Source organism: Cebus imitator, unplaced genomic scaffold (genome assembly GCF_001604975.1).
Source record: "Cebus imitator isolate Cc_AM_T3 unplaced genomic scaffold, Cebus_imitator-1.0 Scaffold2, whole genome shotgun sequence".
Lineage (NCBI taxonomy): Eukaryota > Metazoa > Chordata > Mammalia > Primates > Cebidae > Cebus > Cebus imitator.
In genome coordinates, this window is record NW_016107317.1 from 10,726,773 (window position 1) to 10,742,473 (window position 15,701).

Consider the following 15,701-nt stretch of genomic DNA (forward strand, 5'->3'; position numbering starts at 1 on the left):
GTATTCCCTTTTCTGTGATTTGACACTTTTCCCTTGCTGTTTTTAAGAGTTCTCTCTTTGTCTTTGACTTTCAACAGTTTGACTATAATGTGCATTTTTGAGTTCAGTCTGTCTGAGGTTCTTTGACTTTGTTGTGTCTAGATGTTTTTATCTCTGCAAGACTTGAGAATTTTTCATCTATGATTTTGTTAAATATGTTTTCTGTACCTTTGTCCATCTCTTCTTCTTATGGAATATTACAATTTGAATTATTCGGTCACTTTATGGTGTCCCACATGTCACATAGGGTTTCTATTATTTTTTACTCTTTTTCTTTCTTCCTTTTCTTTTTTTTGTCTGAGTTATTTCAAAAGATTTGTCTTCAAATTCAGAAAGTCTTTCTTCTGCTTAACCTAGCCTATTATTGAAGTTATCAATTGTATTTTTATTTGTTGAATTCTTTCATTCCACTATTTCTGGTTTTGTTTTTCTTTTTTCCAAATGACATCTATCTCTTTGGTGAATTGCTTATTCACATAATGAATTGTTTTTCCGCTTTCTTCATATGATTTATCTGTTTTCTCTGGTATCTCACTGAGCTTCTTTATTATTTTAAATTCTTTTTCATGCATTTCAGTTTTTTTTTTGTTGGAACTTGCTGCTGGAGAATTATTGTGTTTCTCTGAATGTATCATGTTTTGTTGCTTTTCATGTTTCTTTTTTACTTATGTTTATATCTACTCATCTGTTATAACAGTCACCTCTTTTAATTTTTTGGACTGGCTTTCACAGGTAAAGATTTTTTTCCTGCAGATGTATCTATAGTGTTGGTTGGGTAGGGCACTTTAGCTTTTATTCTGGGTAGATGCAGCAGTGTAATCTCTGTATGACTTTTTTTTGTGTGTGTAGACAGCAGGCTACAATTGTTAGTGGAGGCTATCATGAGGCTTTGCTGGGGATGGGGATACCAAATGGACCTGTCCTAAGGCCCTAGTAGTGGTGGAAGTAGGCCAACATGCCTTTCCTTGGGTTCCCAAGTGCAGTTTTAGCTGGTTCTGGGGGGACAATTATTGGACCTTGAGGTTGCTTGTTTGTGTACCAGCAATGACAGGGATGAGTTGGGTGGATGGGCAGGTTCTTAGGCCCCTGGACAGTATGCAATGGCATCAGCAATTGCAGTAGTGGTTGCAGGTCAACCCTTAGGCTTCCAGTCAGCACACATTAGCTTCAATGGTGGCAGCAATGGGCTGAGTGGGCCAGTCCTCCGGCCATTGTGGGATAGTGCAGGTGGATGCTGGTGGTGGTGGCAACATGCTGGGCAGGCCCATCCTCAGGCCCATGGAAGGTATGTGTGTATGTAGTGGTAGTAGGCAGGAAATGACAATCCCCATCTATCTGGACAACATGCTTGGGGACGTGGGGGTTTGAGTAGTACATGTGTGGTGGTCTTGTCCTCCGGCCCCTGATGATGTGCTCAGGCACAGGCTGTGGTGGGCAGGGTGGAGTGATTTCTAGGCCCCTCAGATAGATGCTTGGATGCTGGCAGCAGGCAGTCTGTGCCTGTTATGAGGCCCCTTGATGGTGAAGGCACATATCAGAAGTGGCAGGCAGGGCTGGTTGATCCCCAGACCCCCCAGATGGCACATTCAGGGAGTTGAGGGAGCTGTGTCAGGTAGAACCAGCCTGTCTTCAGGTCACTCAATGGTGCACACAGGAGCAACCTGTGGTGGCTGTTTGGGCATTCTTCAGGCTTCTGTATGACATTGCATGGTTGGATGCTGGCAGTAGGCAGACTGGGCCTGTGTTAGGCCCCCAGATGGTGTTTGCATGTGTCAGATATGACAGGTAAGGCAGGTTGATCCCCAAGGCCCTGAACACTCAGGCACTGTAGGGGGTAGCACAGGGCAGGCTAAGCCTATTGTCAGGTACCCTGATGGTGCACATGGGCCAGGCTGTGGTGGGCAGAGCAAGGCAATCTCTAGGCACCTAGTGGTGGTGGCAGTGAGCAGAGTAAGCCTGTCCTCAGACCACAAGATGGCATTTGGGCAGGTCAGTCCCCAGGCTCACTGCAGGCATGTGCATGTACATGGCAGCCCCACTACTGGGGGTAAGGGAGAGCAGAGTTGCTGTCAGTGGCCATGGCCTCAGGTTCTGGGAGTGCCCAGTTCAGCTCTTTTTGTCCTGGAGGCAGCTTCTCTAGTGCACTATGCTGCCCCTTTTCTTGGGTGTATGACACTGTGGTCTAGAGTGCTAGGAAGCTGGCCACACTGCTGGGTCTAGCGGCATTGTGCCACTGTAGTTCTCCAGGCAGTCTTGGGAGGGTGTCAGTGGGGGTCCATGAATGTGGAGATGCAGGGATTGTTGGGTCCCAGGGCAGGATGCAGTCTGGTTGGGGCTGGGCTCTCAAAATGGCATGGTGCTGCAGCCACTTGGGGTTTTTGTTTGTTGGTTTTTGTTTTTGAGACAAAGTCTCATTCTGTTGTTAAGTCTGGAGTGTAGTGGTGCAATTATGGCTCCCTGCAGCCTCGACCTCCCAGACTCAAGCAATCCTCCCACCTCAGCTTTTCAAATAGCTGGATTACAGGTGCAGACCACCACATCTTATTAATTTTTGTATTTTTTGTAGAGATGGGGTTTCACCATTTGCCCACACTACTCTAAAACTCCTGGGCTCAAGCAATCTGCCCACCTCAGCCTCTCAAAGTGTTGGAATTATAGGGATAAGCCACTGTGCCTGGCCAGCTGCTTGGATTTTGAGGGATATCTGGGACCCAGCACAAACTATCTGTCTTGAACAATGCTGTGATATGGACATTAGGAAGTTCCCTACTCTAGTCTCAGGGCCTGTGAGGGCTGAGGGGCTTTCCTGTGGCTAGCATTGTAGGAGTCCATGGTGAGAATGTGGACCACTGGGAGTCTCTCACTTACCCTTTTGCTGTGTTTCCTGGCTCCCAGCTGATTCTATTCCTTCTATTTCCTTCCATGCCTCAGATGTTCCCTGTTATTTTCCTAATGAATTCCAATGTTCTCTCACAGACACGCTATTTGATGTGTGATTATCTACTTGCTGCTTAGGTCTTTCCTCTAGGAGGAGGTGAGTGCCTGGTACTTCTATCAGCCATCTTGAAGCCACTCCTCTTGTATCAGGTATTTTTAAATGTTGCTGTTTTAACCCTATAATTCTACCTTCAGAAATTTATCATATGGAAATAATCAGAGACAGGACAAAGTATTATAAATGTTTACAAAAAATGAAAATCTGAAATTAATAATCATCGTAAAACTATATGGTAGAATATTTTATAGTTATTAAAATTTATGTTTTTGAAAAATGTTAATGATATTATAAAATGATTATAATTTAATGTCATATACAAATACAAAATTAGACATGATTCTGAATGTAAAAAAGACATGCAAGTAAAATGAACTAACAGTCAACAATGGTAACTGGTATATAAATTTATAGATGGTTTTGGTTTTCTTCTTTACATTTTGCTGCATTTTCCAAGTTTTCTACAGTGTGTGTGTGTGTGTATTTAAAGAGTGAATGGGAAATAAAGATTTAGAGACATATATTATTAATTATTCTTTGGACTATCTTGGCTGTTAAACAGAAGAAAGATGAGAGTTATAGTTAGTGAAAATTTTAAAATAAAAGGAAATTTCCTCTCTTTTCCTGTCTCCCCTTTCCTCTCTTCTCCCCATCTCTTTCTTTTTTAATGATAGGAGAGGTTTCTCTACTTTACAGTAAATAGAAAAGAGGATGAAAATACAGAATCGAAAAATAAATTAAGGAGGAAGGTCCCAGAGGAGACAAGAAGCAGATAAAGAATGCTGCAAAAAGAATTAGCTTGGAATACATTCACTGAATAAGTGAATAAATAAATAAACAGATGAAAAATGCCAATCGGTAAGATGGTTATCTAGCCATCACTGAAAAGGAAAAGGAGAGACGAGTACATTTCTTTTCTGATCAGAGTAACAACATTGGATATAGAGAAATAATTGTTGACTTCATTATTAAATTGATATTGCAAAAACGGTTAATATCTGAACCACACTATTATTCCTAAATACTAATTGTTATAAAAATAGAAAGGAGACACAACAGAATAAATTAATTTGTAACTCTTCTTTTTAGCACAAGATTTAATTAGACTCCATTTACAAAAGTTCATTTCATACCAAGAATGTGACTTGGAGAATGCTGGCACTTATCCAGATGATTCTGGAAGCCAAAACCACACTTACTGTTATGGAAGGTAATCTTTTGGTGGTTGGGGTTCTGAGTTTTCCAGATAATTTGCATAAACTAGAAAACTGTTAAATATGTTACTTTTTAAATAGAGACTGAGGTTTCTTTTTTCCTTTTAAAAAATGACATTCAATGGGCACTTATTCTTGATGTTTTAAAATTGTAATTTATTCACGCAAGATTCCAAAAATAGTTACAGCTCCAAAAATTGCTACTCATTTGATTTGTGCATATAGGCTACTAACCTTTAAAAACGTAGCTAAACGTATATTTGATATTTCATATTTTTTCAATTCCTTCTCCTCTAAAGACTTGAAATTTAAATATAAAATAATTAAAGCTACTTAATTGTAAAAATATTCTATTTACTCATTTATTCATTCAACAAATATTTATTGAGCTTCTGTAATGTGCAAGTTTCACAAAGGTAGATGTCATATTCTTATTCACATACTAATTATTAAGGATAACCCTCATTTAAGTGTACATTTGCAGACTAACAATGAAAAATAAGTAAATCTTTGTAAATTAGTGAATGAGATTGAGAAATAAATGGCTTTATTTGGGAGGTATAGCCAATAGGGCACTGCCTCTGTTGGGTCTCTATGGGGTCCTTTTTCAGCTATGACAGTCATTAAATGAAAGAATCAAAATAAGCCAAATTTGGAAGTAGATTTGTTAATTGCTGTGTTACAGAGTATTAAACTAAGATTTTAAAAAATGGTATGGTATAGTAGAGCAAATTTTTCTAACATGATATCTTAATGACAATTAGGAATATATGTTTAGTAATAGAATAAAGTATTATTATCAAATAAATCTAAAATGTAAAATCTTACCATTTGGATTTTTAATTTTTTGTGTATGCTCTTAATATATGTAATAAATAGGATAGTAATCCATATATAGTCAAATAAATACATGTAAATATTATGTTGGGGAGGTATAATGATGTGGTATAGTTTTAATGAGATGTGTTATCAGTGCCCCTTGAGTGAAACTTCCCCCACAGTGAGCTGATGGAGGCCCATGCCAGTGAAGGTCATGAGGATGGAGAAGGAACACATATCAGAAATATTTAGAAGGTGAAGGGATAGGACTCGTGATATTCCTCTAAAAATGTGCACTGGATCATGTCTATTATCTGCTCCTTATTAAAATTCTTAGCATAAAGACAACAGAGTCCAAACAAGGGTTAAGTTCTCAGGGAAGTCTTCCTTGGTTCCTAGGTAAGCATATGGTCCTCTGTTCCTCTCACAGACTCATGCTCCTTTCTGCAGAGCACTTAATTCCACCTGTAACTTGTACATTCACTGGCAAGATCATTTGAATAGTATTGGTCTCTCACTCTAACCCAAGCTTCAGGAAAGACTAGCAGAAGGCCTGGCACTTAGTAAATGTTACTCGAAAGAGTGAATTAATTAGATGTGAAGAGTGAAGGGGATGAGCCAATATACTCCCATCCTTTTAGCTTGAGCAACTGTACCCATGGTGGTGGCATTTCCCAATATGGGGTTTATGGGAACAGAAGAGGGCTTGAGTTGGGAAAAAAAATGCAATGAGTTCAATTTTGGAAATGTTACATTTAAATAAAAAATCTTTAACATTTTATTTTAGGAACACGTAAATATATAAATAACTATAAATATATATCAACAGAAGACAATCAATTCTAAATCTTGTTAATTACCTTTGTGATTATCAAATAGCTTCATATGCCTAAAATATAGCCTTTCAAAATCAAGCACAATGAATATTATGTGGTGTTTCTTATTTTAAGAACAATTATGTAGAATGAAACTTTATTTTAGTATGTTACTCCACTCAAATAATGAATAGAATTCTTCCTCCTAAATACTGCCAGCAGAAAAAGAAAATTTTTTAAAATGCTTCTTCCCAAAAGATGCCTTTTTAGAAGAAAACACAAAATCCATGTTTCTGCCAAGCAAGATCTTAACATGACACAGCACCCCAAGAGTATGCCTTGAACATCGTGGGACGATTCTGCTCTGGTCCTTACCTGAGAGCTCATACTATGCATTTGTGACTTGTTTCAGATATTTCTGTCTTCTGATCTTGTTTTCTCATCTGCATCCCCACTTTGCTTGATGCCTTTCATCATTCCTGCTATTGACTGTGTTTCTCTTGGTCTTGGACGAAGATACTTTATCCAGCTATATTGCCTTTGGAAAGTAAGGATTATCACACAGGATCAGAACTAAGGAACAGTCAGCCCTGTATCTTGTTTCTCAAAGTATCTCTAAGGGCTTATGGAAGTGTTACAGCTCTCCTCAAGCCTAGTCATCTGAATATTTAATTCGGACTGTCATTTATGAATTTATGTTATACTTGCTTTGGAGAAACATTTTAAAAATGCTTTTTACCTTTACTTGACTTATTCCAAAGCCTGTGCTTGTAGATCCTGTGTTATTAGGAAACTTCTTTGTGCATTATTTTTAGGGTGTAGAGTCCCAGAAGTGACACCAATGGCATCTAAGTTCTTTCTACTTATTGCCAAACTGATTTCCAGTAATAATTATTAGTGACTGAATACTTAAGATATGTTAATGATTTTTAATGCTTTACATGTATTAACATATATATTTCACAAAGCCTTATGAAGTAGGTATTATTATTTATTTCCATTTTAAGTATGAAGAAACTGAGGCATAGAGAAGCACCTTGCCCAAGGTAACGAAGCTAATAGGCTGTAGAGCCAAGATTAGAGCTCAGCAAATCTGGCACTGGAGCCCACATTCTTAACCCCTAAATTGGCTGCCTCACAAAAAGTCATACCAATTTATATTGCCACCATTAGTAAATACAAATGCCATACTCCATTTTGGAACACTTCTACTTTTTAATTAACACATCCTTATAGATTTAAAACTTATCTTTCCCACCTTAAAATTAAGATTGAGAGTTGAAGTGGAGGCCTAACTATTCTTTAATACCTTCTTTCTCCTCATTTTCACAGTCGGAGAAATGGGAGTAGAGATGTGGGCTTAACAGCTGTTTCAGCATGAAGTGAACATAATAGAATACTTCGTGCCTATAAACTTGGACTTTGAAATGTCATTGCCCATTTTTATTCCTACAAAGTGTGCAAAATAATAAGAGATACCATTTATTGGGCACTTATTATGTACCAACCATTGTGCTTAGGTACTCTGTGGGCACTGAGTCATTTGATCAACAGATGGGTATCTGTATTAGTCCGTTCTTGCATTGCTATTTTAAAAAGCCTGAGACTGGGTAATTTATAAAGAAAAGAAGTTTAACTGGCTCACAGGTCTGCAGGCTGTACAGGAAACATGGCAGCATCTGCTTCTGAAAAAGCCTCAGGAAGCTTTAACTCATAGCAGGAGGCAAAGCAGGATCAGGCACTTCACATGGTGAAAGCAGAAGCCAGAGAGTGAGAACAACCAGATTGCTGGAGAACTCACTATCATGAGGAAAGCACACAAGGGCATGGTGCTAAACCATGAACCAGAAAGCCGCCCCCATGATCCAATCACCTCCCAGGAGGCCTTACCTCCAGCATTAGGAATTACATTTCAATATGAGATTTGGGTGGGGATACACATAAACTCCACTCCCAGCTTACCTAACAGATAAAAAATAAATAAGTGACCTTACAAATATGACTCAGGCCAAAATCAGAGACAGCAGAATTTTTAAAGAGTCTCAGGCTGGGCATGGTGGTTCAGGTCTATATCCTAGCATTTTGGGAGGCCAAGGTGGGAGAATGGCTTGAGGCCAGGAGGTTGAGAACAGTCTAGGAAACAAAGTGAGAATCTGTTTCTAAAATAATAGAATAAAAAATAGCCAGTCATAGTGACACGTACCTGTAGTCCCAGCTACTCAGGAAGCTGAAGTGGGAGGATCTCCCGATTCCAGAAATTTGAGGCTGCAGTGAGCTATTATGATTGGACCACTGCACTCCAACCTGGAGAACAGAATGAAATACTGTCTCTAAAAGTAATTAACTAATAAGATAATAAAAAATAATTTTGTTCTTGGATCTTAATTTAACTTCAGTTTAGAATCAGTGGGGGTATTTGATCTTTTGCCAGAACGAATTATCAATCTGGTGAGGCAGAATGTTCATTTCAATGATGGAAGAGGTGACAGTAGCCCCCGACACAGTGCTACCTACCAAGGAGCATTAGGGTGCACAGCGCCATGTATCTGCATAAGGCTGGCCAAGACAATTTGGGAGCTCTTTTCATTGCAAATGTACGTTTTGCTCTGGCTGCTTTGCTAACTTCTAGTGTCAAAATATTGTCATTGATGGATGAGATTCAGAGAACATTAAGGATGATAAAAAGAGTTAATCAGGCAAAGAAATCTGAAAGTCAAGGAAAACCAATAATCTTAAAGACCATTTGTTGCTTAGAGTAGACTCTATAAACAGGAATAAAAGACTGCAGAATAAACAATTTATTTTCTAGTGAGACTGGATTTGTTCACCAAATGGCTGTACTGTTTCTGTTACAAGTAGGAGATATGTAGGACACTTGTTTTGAGATAACCTCACCAGCTGACTTTCCTACTTTTTCATCATTGTTAAAAATCAGATTTTCCAATGACAGTCCTTTACAGATTTTTAAAAAACACTATATTCAGAAAATAGTTTTGATCTTATTACCCAAAAATTCTTGTACAAGAATACTGCTGGTATCAAGCCAGATGTATTTGGAAAGCTTTGAAAACCCATGCAGGAAAGCACATAGTCTCTGTAACCGCACAGCTGGTGGTGGCCCCTTCTTCAGCTGTCCTACTGGGAAACCCAGGTGGAGCGCAAGTGCAACCCAGGTGAGTACAGGGTGAAGCTGGGATAAGAGCAGATGTGGCTTTAAGTTCAGGCTGAATCCTCTTTGGGGTATCATTGATCTTTCTTCACAAAGCTGCCCCACCTTCTTGGAACCAAAAAAAAAGAGCTACTGGGTTACCAGAAAACTCCCAGTTGACCTAAAGTTACCCAATTCTCCTTTCATAGTACAAATTCTTTCCCTAGCCCCATTTTCAGAGCATATACAGAATTTCTCAGTTCCATACGGCAGCCTGCAATCAAACCTGGTAATGTGTCCTAAATACCTTAAAAACATATTGAGAAATCTATTCAAATGGGAAAGGTCCACAAACAACATTAGATACTATCAACAAGGCCCTTGGACCTCATAAGGCTATTATTGAGAAAACTAACTCCCTGGACTCTACTGAAGCAGGACAGTGGTTCCCATTCAGAGGCAGAGTGGCCCGAGACCCTTTCCACCTGCTAGCCCTGCAAAGATGGTTATTCCTGAATCAGGGAACATTTTAGATCCAGCCACAGAAAACTAGCTTAGCAGTAAGCTCTGGATGCAAGATTTGGATGTGCCAATTAGAGCTGTGTGGACTTAGGATAAATTCTCTAACCTTTGAGTCAGGGATTAGGATAGTCTGCACTATTAGGAATGTCATGAGAATTAAACGAGAGACCATCCGTGGAGTGCTTAACCTGCTGCTTGTCTCTCAGTAAGCACAAGGTGAATAGAGGAATCATCCAGACATCCCATGCTTCAATTTAAGACCACAGTAGCCTCCATGTTGACATTTACTCTGGTTCTAGGTTGTCAGCTAAAATCCAGGGGAGGGGGAAGATCCTTCAAACTCTAGGCCCAAGAATGTCCCATTGCAAATAGTTGTAGCACCACTGTAAAGACTGAGAAGGGATTTTGAATTCAGACCTGAATGGGAATCACTTCTCCTTCACTAATTGTTGTCTTAGGTGAACATGGCCAGTTCAACCTTTTAACTTGTTTGCTTATTTATACAAGGAGGATAATACCTAATTAAGGGGTTGAAAGGTTTACCATGTAAAGTCCTTAGCACAATAGCTACCATATCATAGGAGATCAGTTCATAACTACTGAATCCAGCTGAAAAAGTGCTAAATAACTGCAGTCTTTTTTGTATATAGAAACAAGCAAGTAAGTTAAAACTGGGACCAAAAGATAAACTTGGATCAGATAATTTTCGAACACCGATGAATACACACATTCTGCCTTTAATAAGGTAAATGTTCCAACAAGCCTATTAAGCTATCGCTCACAGTTCATCTACTTCACCTATTCAGATTTCTTACCCTATTCATAAGAATTGTGCCAGGTAAGGTGCACATTACTTAAAATCATTAATTTTACACTAAATTAACTTCCTCCAATAAGGTAGAAAAAACCAACTTTTTGATAACCTATAGAATACTGCTATGTTGTGTGTACTTTCTTCTCTCCCCACATTTTTTTTCCTCTAAATTTAGAAAACAGGATTACGACAAAAGCTAAGCACGACAGGGAAGCAGTAAGTGTCAGAGGAAGAAACTGAATGCAGGTGTGTCTGAGCTAGGCTACCTGTGTTTTTGCCCTTTCTGTTTGCTGTGAACTTTCAGTTTCTCAGGATTACTCAAGAGCATGCTTTCTAAAGAGGATTCTCAGGAAGCCACTGTTGAACTAATAAAGGCCATTTACTGCCATTCGAAGGGAATAACAGGTTTAGTCCGTGATGAGTTTCAAATTAGGTTATCAATTTGCTTTTCCAGTGGTGATGAAAAAGCAAAATTCATTCCAATACAGTGACTACTCTCTGCTTGAAACGCTCCAGGTAGTTACTTTTTGAATTATGATTCACCTTCCTTTTCCTGTTTTGATGAACATGAACATGAGACTGAACCATCCCGGTCAGTAAAAAGGTCGCGTTTCCACCCCGCAAATTCGCTCTATAATGACAGTCTAATTGGCTAAAGCGCAGGTGGGATTTCCTGTCGCCATTTTAAGAAGACACAACTCCTATGCAAAGAAATGCCCAGCCAGTGAAAGGGGGCTGTGTCTGAAACAAAGAGTAAGCGGGGAAAAAAAGGGAACCAGGCCCAGTTCCCCCCGCTCCCCTCCATCCCGCTCCCTTGTTCCCCGGACTTGAAGTGCCCCAGCTCCGTTAACCTGGACGCGCCAGGTCCTTCGGGCGGAACCAAGTGGGGTCACCAGGCCCTCCAAGACCTAGCCCCCTCCTCTTCGCGCCTAGACAGGTGCTCTCTCGGCGCTCAACAAATCCTCCTAGTCGCTTCACACTCAGTCCCCAAAGCAGAGCTCCACAGGGCAGACCTCAGGGAGGGCTCGCCAGGTCTGCGGGTGCTGGAACCGGAAGGGGGGGGTGCCTCCCTTTCAGGTTAGGGACAAAGGGTTTCCAAAGGTGCCCGAGCTCCGGGCTCCCCCTGCCACTTCGGTCCCCTTCCCGCCAACCCCTGCCATCTGCGGGCCGTCCCCAGCGCCAACCCTCCGCTCCAACGCTACGCGTAGTCCCGGGCGCTGCCGGTGGCTCTCGGGGCTGCGCTCGGACCCTCCACTTTGGCGGCCATCCTCCTGCAGCTCCCCTTCCCACAATGCAACTCCCTCGCTCCTTCGGCCCCGGCGGGGCTCTGGAGTACCCAAAACGCAGGCCCCAGCCTAACGCACAGCCATCCTGTCCTCCACCAGTGTCCCTTTAGAGGCCGCACCCCTATCCCTAAGGGCTCGCATTTTCCAGCTGCCGCCACAGCTGGGTTCCGAGCACGCCGCCGGGCCCTAGGAGGGCGAGGGCAGGCGCCAGGCAGCGCGCAGCGTCCTCTCCCAGTGCCACCTTCCGTGCGCCCGGCACACGCGCGCCCCGCAACCCCTCCCTCACCCTTTCCCCGATGCTCAGTCTCCGCCAGCCGCGGTCGCTGCATCGTCAGGGAGCGGCGAGAGGGAGGCAGCAAGGCGCGGCCGCCAGCAGTGACACCATGTGACGGGTACGGCTCAGTGACACGCAGCTTTGGTTAAAGAGCGGGCGCACAGGAGGGGAGGAGACGGCGCGCGGGACGGGGAGGAATGGCCTGACTGTCCCTGTTCAACCATCACAAGCCATGGTTGCGGAAGGGCGACGTGCCCCCCAGTAGGAGAATGACTCCGATTCGTGACCCTCAGCGCCCGTGCTTGTCGCTGTAAGTGCGGGGCCAGAGAGTAGGGTGTGAGTGGGGGTTGCTGGTGAGGGGAGATTCTGATGCAATCGGCCCGGAAAGGAGGAGGAGAGCCTGGCGAGAGCGGACTGGAGCAGCCACGACACTCCGCCTGAAGGTCGCCAGGAGCCTCCGCCCTTCACCTTCCTCGGAAATCCGCCAGGCCACGCCAAACTCCCTGCCCAGCCTTTACCGACTGGGGCCACCGTTTCCCGGCCGCCGTCACCAGACCTTGACACAAAGGACATCAAACTGCTGAGGGTGAAAATCCCGGAAGGGCGGACACCTTCACATCGCCTTTCGCCACCTTTCCCCTTATTTCCGGAGGTAAGGTGCTTTTCAGTTCCTGGGGAGGGCTGGGCGAGCGGCGGGGGGATGTTGAGATGTGGCAGAAGGCGGTAACGTAGAAATCATCCCTGCAGGCGTGAAAGCAGAGAAAGCACGGCTGTGCCCGAAGCGTTTGGATGTTGCTTTTAGGAGAAGAAAAGTCCAGGTCCCCTGTGTTTCCTGAACGCACGCGGTAGCGCGAGGAAGCGCCAGGGTCCCTGAGTTCACCTTTGCGTGGGCTGTGGCTTACTTTTTGGTTTATTTTCCTCTGGCTTTGGTCTGTTTCCCCGTGGCTGTGGCAGCGTGTGGGACTAAATCTGGTTCAATTTTTGCAAGGGCCAGGAACGACGCAGGTCTGTAGCGAGAGCGCAGCTTACTCGAAGGCGCGACCGTGTTCTAGGAGTGTTTGAATCCCTAACCTTTGGGGGAAAAAATTCCTGTGTCTGCAAGGCCCAGAGGACAGTGTGTGATGTCCCAGGGGTGCTGCGTGCGGCCGGCTGGGTAGCCGCCGCGGAGCACCAGTAAACCGGAGCACGTTTGCCATCCCTCCTGGTGCTCTGCCCCTCTGTAACGCAGGGAAATAGGAGGGCGCGGGGAGAAATTACTAAGGCATGCTTGCAGTGACTCATTGTCCTTTCCTGCCCTGAAGAGGTTTTTTTCTAAAATGCAGAGCGTGGCAGCGGATAGGGGTAGTGTTTTTTTCCGAGAGCCGGAGTCTGCTGGAGCCAGCGAACAAAAGGCCACTTCTTGCGCGGGCTTGGTCTCAGACTGTGCTCGCTTCTAGTCCCACCTCCTCCCCAACCCCCGGCACCTAGCTAGCGTCCCTAAACATTGCCACAGAGGCCTTTAAACGCGTGGGTAGGTGTTGGGAGGAGAGCGCACCTTCGCCCTTGTGCGAGCTCCTCGCCCCCTAAATTATCTACCTCCCTGCGCAGGGGGCTCCTCAGCACCCACTGGGACCCTGCAGGTTACCGGGCTGCCTGGGCACCGAAATCCCTGCCAAATCGCCCGCCGGGGGTTTGTGCTGAACTGTAGTCAGAGAAGGCACAAGTGCATATGGCAGCAAAAGGAATTTCGCGGTATCCGCGTCACGCCGTTCCCAGTGCATTTCACAGGCTGCCTTGGTCTGGGGAAGGTGGTGCTACAATTGAGAGTCCTTTGTCTTGCTCTGCGGCGCGGACCCGGGGTTTTAACAACCCTCTTTTTCCGTTAGAAACCTAACTGCTGCCAGGATCACGTACTTTCTCAGAGGAATCCACGGTGATGTGTGTAGTAAAAGTGAAAAAAGACGCCTCTGCTAGAAAACGGTATTCATTTGCGTTTGGAAGGGGTTTTGACATCGCTGCCGTGGGTTTTTACATTTTTCAATATAAAGGGGAGGAGGAAAATAAATTTATGGTTTGCAGAATGCACGGCCCAGCGAGGGTGTAATTTGTCACCTTGATAAAAGAAACTGTGCAGCAACTCGTGCTTTTTCTGACGTCAGAAGGACAACGGAAATAAAACCTGAGCTCGGTTCATGGCTGGCCTCGTTGTCAAACATCTCATGCCCCTTTGGTACTCCCGAAATCTTGCAAAACAGTCAATTCCGGGGTACTGATCTGGCATAGACGCCGTGGATTTTGGTTTGACCCCAGCCTCAAAATAGCCTTCTCTTTAGAGTCACTTGAGTTCTCAGTATGTCGTAAGCAAATGGAAACCAGCCTAGTTTGGTTTGAGATCTTAATCTTGAGGTTTATTTGATTTTTTTAAAAAATGTAGCCAATAAATATTTTCTACAGAGGGTTTAGGGTATGACTGGCAGCTACTAATAAGATTTGTTTCGTCTTCTGTGAAGCTTCCGTTCTCGGGGAGAAATAGACTATATAAATGTAGGCATATAAATTTCAGGTATTCTTAGTGCAATGAAGAAATAAAACCGGATCATGTGATGGGGTGGGATGCCTGAAATAGAGTGACTCACCAGGAGGGCCAGTGTGAGGGGATAACATTTGTCCTGAGACCCGAATGGTGAAAAGGGATCAGCTATTTCCATAATTGAGGGAAGAAGGCCAGCAGAAGGAACAGGAAGAAGGAAAAACAAGTACTTACTGCACTCTTCTTTGACTGTAATATAATTGAGCTAATGTGATGAATAGATTTTAAAGATGTTTTGGATTCTTTAAAACTATATGTATGTTGTTTACATATTTTTTTACGATGCTCCGTGAATTAAGGCCATTTAATGAAAGGAGCACCATGCTTAGGAGGTCTGACATCTGGCTGTTGCTACTATCTTCTTTACTCTGGGTGATGCCTGAGGACAAAAACTGATTTTACTCATTGTTCCCCTAATCGAGCACATAGTAGCTGCTTAATAAATACTTGTTGGATTGAGAACTTGGTCAAGCCATTTTGTTTATCTCTTTATGCTATTATTGACCATCCCTTCCTTTCTATATCTCATCTGTTCCCTTCTCCTAAGTTTGACATGCTAGAGTCTTTTTCTTCTCTGCTTCTCCCTTCTCTTACTGCCTTCCCCACTTTGAGCAGTGACCAGGCCCTTGCAAATACCCCTCACACTTGTCCTCTTGTCTCCATTTCTGCTGCCCAAGTTCAAGTCCCTGTCACCTGACCTAGATTTGTAGACATAGGAAACAGATATAGAGGTGCCTTGAACAATCTAGGGGCAGTGGGGGTGGGCAATGGAGAAAGATGCAAGCACAACGCATGGTTAACAGTGAAACAGCCAGTTACTGAGGTGGAGCTGCATCCCTGTTGGTCTCTTTCATACCAAGTTGTGCTCCCCTAATTCAATCTCCCTTTCATGAGATTTATATTTCTAACATTCAGTCACATTTTGTTAAAGGATCTTGCTTCTAAAAACCTCTGTGGGTTTCCATTGCACACAAGGTCTAAATTCTTAGCCATACACTTGGGAACCTTCACAATCTGCCTCCTCACCTCTTTCCAACTTTTTTTTTTCCCATTTATTTATTTTATTGCATTTTAGGTTTTGGGGTACATATGAAGAACATGCAAAATTGTTGCATAGGTACACACGTGGCAGTGTGATTTGCTGCCTTCCTCCCCATCACCTACATCTGGCATTTCTCGCCTTGCTATCTCTCCCCAGCTCCCCAC

At 43.3% G+C, this 15,701-nt stretch overlaps 1 protein-coding gene and 1 long non-coding RNA gene across 4 annotated transcripts in view; one reads left to right on the forward strand and one right to left on the reverse strand.

The window, feature by feature from the left end:
* Positions 1-4,113: 4,113 nt before the first annotated feature.
* LOC108305091 lies at positions 4,114-6,421 on the reverse strand. Its single transcript, XR_001825554.2, has 2 exons — positions 6,258-6,421; positions 4,114-5,550 (listed from the first exon to the last, which is right to left on the reverse strand). It is a non-coding gene; the product is annotated as an uncharacterized LOC108305091 (long non-coding RNA).
* Positions 6,422-12,084: 5,663 nt separating this feature from the next.
* Positions 12,085-15,701, forward strand: part of SLC38A1 (solute carrier family 38 member 1) — an 82,200-nt gene continuing 78,583 nt past the window's right edge. Inside the window, exon 1 of one of the 3 annotated variants that reach the window (XM_017529601.2) lies at positions 12,085-12,578. The gene's annotated coding sequence lies outside the window, so the exon portion shown is untranslated. The remainder of the gene's footprint in view (positions 12,579-15,701) is intronic. The other 2 variants (XM_017529612.2, XM_017529624.2) reach the window with 2 other exon arrangements.